Raw genomic sequence first — 6,000 nt, 5'->3', positions numbered from 1 at the left:
ATAAGGTACAGTTGTAATAATAATGTTGTATCAGGCTAAGGTAATATGAAAATTAATACACAATAGATCTGAATTGCGTTTTTGTCTATGCAACCAAATGCAATTTTAAAATTGTCTTTTATTTGTATTTCTTCAGAGAAAAGACATATATTACAACAAGAAAAACTCCTTTTGAAACTTTTAGAAATTAGATTATTTTCCCCTTACTATAGAGCTGATAAATGCTAAATGTCAAGTATAAAATTCTGATCAGAAATACAGTTTTTCCAAGGCTGCTCTTCTCTATGACCCTGTAGGATAATTTCTAGCCCTGGTTTTTACAAACCCTCACTGATATGTTTCTTTCATATTTTCACTGTTTTCTCCATTGCAAAAATTCAAGAGTCAACTTAACAAAGTAGGAACCATGAGGGAGGAGAAAGGAAAGAAACTGATGCAGGATAAGCCTGGGTTCTCTTCAGTTATCTCAAGGAAGGAAGAGCCAGGGTCAGCCTCACCATATACATTCAAAATGTACCCTCAATGATTCTGTGGACTCCCACAAACTCCACTCACTTGGAATAAGATTTAGTCATTTGCCGAGGTAGTCAGAAAGGACAAGTTAAAAACAAGAAGATCTGGTTCTCAAAAATCATCTTTTGAAAGCATGTTTATAAAGGGCAGTAAAACAATCTGAAAACACTGTTACCATTACAGAGGAAAAAATGTAATAAAATAAAGGGGATTGTTCTGACCTGGATACTGGAACTCTATAGTGCTACATTTTATACTGGGGGAAATCTTTTCACCAAAGCTTATCTTAGATTCAATAAATGACACCCAAATGCTGTCCATTCTCCTTTACTTCAACATTTTGACAATCAATTCAATTTTCAGAAGCCTTGGCCTCCAAAACTAAGGGCCTTATATATGCAGGCAAATGTTTCAGTCATGAGAAAATAATAGCCAGAATTATAAATTATGACACTGGTATACAGTTTATATAGCAGAGTCAACTAAAACTGCTTTACATATGTGCATTTATCCAACCATTGGTTGCTTTTATAAAGTCAATTTAAGAAACCGTTTAATTGAAAATCGTAATTTGAATGTGGAGATCCAACCAATGGTTGACCAAATGTGAGTCTATTTCTATGTGATCAATTTATCTTTCTGGTTGCCATATCTGTTTCATTTCTTTTATGGTAGCTTAATGGGACATCCAACAACAAGTTTGATTATTTATGAGCATAGTTGAAAACTGCTTATCTTTCTAAGTAGTGACACTTCCTGTCACCACTCTTTAAGTGAAGGGATTATTCAATTTAATGACACCCTCCAGCACACTTAGCATACTACTATGCATTATTAAAAATTTGGAATAAATTAAAGCCAATAAGTCTGGCAGCTGACTTCAGCAGAAAGCTCACAGACCAGGAGAGAGTGGAACAATATATTCAAAGTACTGAAGAAAAAAAGCCAACTAAGAATACTGTACCCAGCAAAGTTATCATTCAAAAATGAGGGAAATATAAAGACTTATCCAGACAAAACTGATAAGAGAATTTATTGCTACAAAACTAGTCCTATAAGTAACGCTAGAGGGAATTCTTCAAATTGATAGAAAATGTCACTAGCATAATTATTATACTAATATTGTAATTGTGGTGTTTAAAACACTTATATCTTTGGCAAGAAATCTAAAAGGCCAAACTATTAAAAATATTAACTAAAACAACTTATTAAGAGCTAGGCAATATAAAAATGTAACTTGTGGGCCAGGGGCAGTGGCTCACACCTGTAATCCCAGGGCTTTGGGAGGCCAAGGCCAGCAGATCACAAAGTCAGGAGTTTGAGACCAGCCTAGCCAATACAGAGAAACCCCGTCTCTACTAAAAATACAAAAAGAATTAGCTAGGAGTGGTGGCACACACCTGTAATCCCAGCTACTCAGGAGCCTGAGGCAGGAGAATTGCTTGAACCCGGGAGGTGGAAGTTGCAGTGAGTCTGCACTGCACTCCAGCCTAGGTGACAGAGTGAGACTCCATCTCAAAAAAGAAAAAAAAATGTAATTTATGATATCAAAATTTCAAAATTTAGAAGGAAACTAATGTGTACAGTTTTTCTATTTTTTGTTTGTTTCGTCTTTTGTTGCTATCACACAAGTTGGCATTGGTTTTAAATACTTGCTAAAACTATAGAATGTTTTCTATAAGCCTCATAGTAATCACAAAGCAAAAGCCTATAATAGATACACTAACAATAAAAAGCAATGAAATAAAATGTATTACCAGAGAAAAACACTTAAATACAAAGGCCAATAGTAAGAAAGGTAAAATGAAGAGTAGTTACACAACAACTAGAAAACAAGTAACAAAATGTCATTAGTAAGTCCTTATCTACTGATAATATTGGATGTAAACAGACTAAATTCTGCAGGTAAAAGATGTAGAATGGCTGAATGGATTTTTTAAAACACCCAACTGCATGCTACCTATAAAAAACTCACTTCACTATAGAGACACAAATAGACTGAAAGTGAAGGGATGAAAAAAGATATTCCACGCAAAACTGAAACCAGAAAAGAACAGCAGGAGCTAGCTACACTTATATCAGATAAGAAAGACTTTAGGCCAAAAAATCATACAAAGAAAGAAGATTATTGTACAATGATAAAATGGCCAATTCAGTAAGAGAATGTAACAATACTAAATATATATGCACCCAACACTGGAGCATCCACATACATAATGCAAATATTAATAGATCTAAAAGTAAAGATAGATTGCAATACAACAATGGTACAGGACTTTAACACCTCACTTTCAAAAATAAACAGATCATCCAGGAAAACAATCAATTAAAAAAGTTGGAATTACACTCTAGACCAAATTTACCTAACAGACATTTACAGAACATTTCATCCAACTGCTGCAGAATACACATTCTTTTCATGAGTACATGGGATATACTCTAGGACAGATCATATAACAGGCCACACAATTCTCAACAAATTAAAAAAAAAAAACACTAGAAATCATATTAAGTATTGTTTCTGACTACACATAATAAAACTAGAAGTCAATAACAAAGAGGAATTTTGGAAATTACTAATACATACATTTAAACAATTTTATTGAATGAACAATGTTCATTCATGCTCCTGAATGAACAATAGGTCAATGAAATCGTTAAGAAGAAAGTTTTAAAAATTAAAACAGATGAAAATGGAAACTCAAAATGCCAGAACTTATGGGAGGCAGCAAAATGGAAAGAGGGAATTTTATAGCAATAAATGCCTACATTAAAAAAAGGAAAGATTCCAGTTGAACACCCTAATGATGCACCCCAAGGAACTACAAAAGGAAGAACAAACCAAATTCAAAATTAGTAGAAGTAAAGAAATGATAAAGATTGGAGCAGAAATTGAGCCTAAAAAAATACAGATCAATGAAACAAAAGGCTATTTTTCAGAAATGATAAACAAAGTCAACAAGTCTTTAGCAAGATGAAGGAAAAATAAATGATTCAAATAAATAAAATCAGAGACAAAAGAAGGAAACATTAAAGTTGATACCACAGAAATTTAAAGAATCATTAGAGACTACTATTAACAACAATATGCCAACAAATTAGAAAATCTAGAAGAAATGGATGAACTCATGAACCCACACAACCTCACCAAGATTAAACCATGGGGAAATAGAAAACCTGAACAGATCAATAACAAGCAATGATAAAGAAGCTGCAATAAAATGTCTTTAATTCAAGAAAATCCCGGGAGCTGATGGCTTTACTACTGAATTCTACTAAACATTTAGAGAAGAATTAGTACTAATTATGCTCAAAGTATTTCAAAAGTTGAAGAGGAGGGAATGCATTCAAACTCATTGTATAAGGCAAGCACTACTCTGATACCAATACCAAAGACACACAGAAAAGAAAACTACAGGCCAATATCACTGATGAACACAGATGCAAAAGTTCTCAACACAATACTAGCAAACATAATTCACCAACATATTAAAAAGATCATTTACCATGATCAAGTGGCATTCATTTCAAGAATGCAAGGATGTTTCAACATACACATAATCAATTACTGTAACACCTTACAGTAACAGAATCAAGGTCAAAAACCGTATAATCATTTTAGTAGATGAAGAAAAAACATTTAATAAAATTCAACATACTTGTATAATAAAAACCCTCAGCAAACTGGGTGTAGAGGTAACATACCTCATCACAATAAAGGCTACATGTGACAAGCCCACAGTTAATATGATACTGAATGGAGAAAAAATGAAAGCCTTTTCACTAAGATCAGGTATGAGACAAGGATGCCTATTTTTATCACTTTTATTCAACATAATACTGCAAGTTCTAGACAGAACAGTTACAGAAGAGAAAAATAATAAAGGCCATTCAAAATAGATCAGAAGTCAAATTATCCTTGTTTACAGGTAATATCTTATATTTAGAAAAATCTAAGACCTAAAACTATGAAACTCCTAGAAGAAAACATTGAGAAAACACTACAGGACATTGGTCTAGGACAAAGATTTTTGGCATAAGACCTGATAAGCATAGGCAACTGAGGCACAAACAAAGAAATGGAATTATATAAAGCTAAAAAGCTCTATACAGCAAAAGAAACCATAATGAAGTGAAGAAACAACATATAGAATGGGAGAATATATTTGAAAGCTAACTATCTAGCAGGGAAATAATCATCAGAATATATAAGAAACTCAAATATCTCAATAGCCAAAACAATTCAATTAAAAAATGGGCAAAGGACATAAATAGATGTTTCTCAAAAGAAGACATGCAAATGGTCAGCATGTATATTAAAAAATGCTTAACATCACTAATTATCAGGGAAATGAAAATCAAAACCACAGTAAGATATCGTCTCACCCCAGTTGGAAAACCGATCATTAAAAGGACAACAAGTAACATATGATAGCAAAGATGTGGAGAAGGGAAGAAGATGCCTGTACACTGTTGGTGGGAATGTAAAGTACAGCCATTGTGAAAAACAGTATGGAGTTTTTCATACTGTTTTTGAACAGTATGAAAAACAAAACTAAACAAAACCGTACAAAACAGTACAAAAACTAAAACTGATACTACTATGTGATCCAGCCGTCCCACTGCTGGGTATATATCCAAAAGAAAGGAAATCAGTATATCAAAAAGGCTTCTGTGCTCCCACGTTTATTGTAGCACTGTTCACAACGGGCAAGATATTAAATCAACCTAAGTGTCCATCAGTGGATGAATGGACAGAGAAAATGTCTCATACATACAAAATGAGATACTATTCAGCCATAAAAAATGAAATTATGTCATTTTCAGTAACATGGATGTATCTGAAGGTCATTATGTTACTAAAATAATCTAGGCGCAGAAAGATAAATATAACATGTTGTCACTCATGTGGGAAATCAAGAAGTGTATCTAATGGAGGGACGAAGTAGAATGGTGGTTACTAGAAGCTGGGAAGGGAAGGGAGGGGAGGGAATAAACAGAAGTTGGTTAATGAGTACAAAAATAAGGTTGGTGGCTGGGCAGAGTGGCTCATGCTTGTAATCCCAGCTCTTTTGGAGGCCTAGGTAGAAAAATCTTGAGACCAGGAGTTCATGACCAGCCTGGGCAACAACTATCCAGTCAGAGTGGAGTATGCCTGTAGTCTCAGCTGCTCAGGAGTTTGAGAGGGGAGGATCACATAAGCCCAGGAAATTGAAGCAGCAGTAAGCTATGATCACGCCACTGCACTCCAACCTGGTGGATGGATCCAGACCATATCTCCATAAAAAAATAAAATTGGACAGATGGAATACATTCTAGTATTCAATAGTACAGTAGGAAAATTATAGTTAATAATTTATTCTATATTTCAAAACAGCTAGAAGAAAATAATTGCAACATTCCCAATACAAAGAAAATATAATCGTTTGAGGTTGTGGATATTACAATTACCCTGATTTGATCATGTACCCCCAAATGTGTACAATT

Source organism: Rhinopithecus roxellana, chromosome 14 (genome assembly GCF_007565055.1).
Source record: "Rhinopithecus roxellana isolate Shanxi Qingling chromosome 14, ASM756505v1, whole genome shotgun sequence".
NCBI lineage: Eukaryota > Metazoa > Chordata > Mammalia > Primates > Cercopithecidae > Rhinopithecus > Rhinopithecus roxellana.
Note: the sequence above shows the minus strand (reverse complement) of the source record.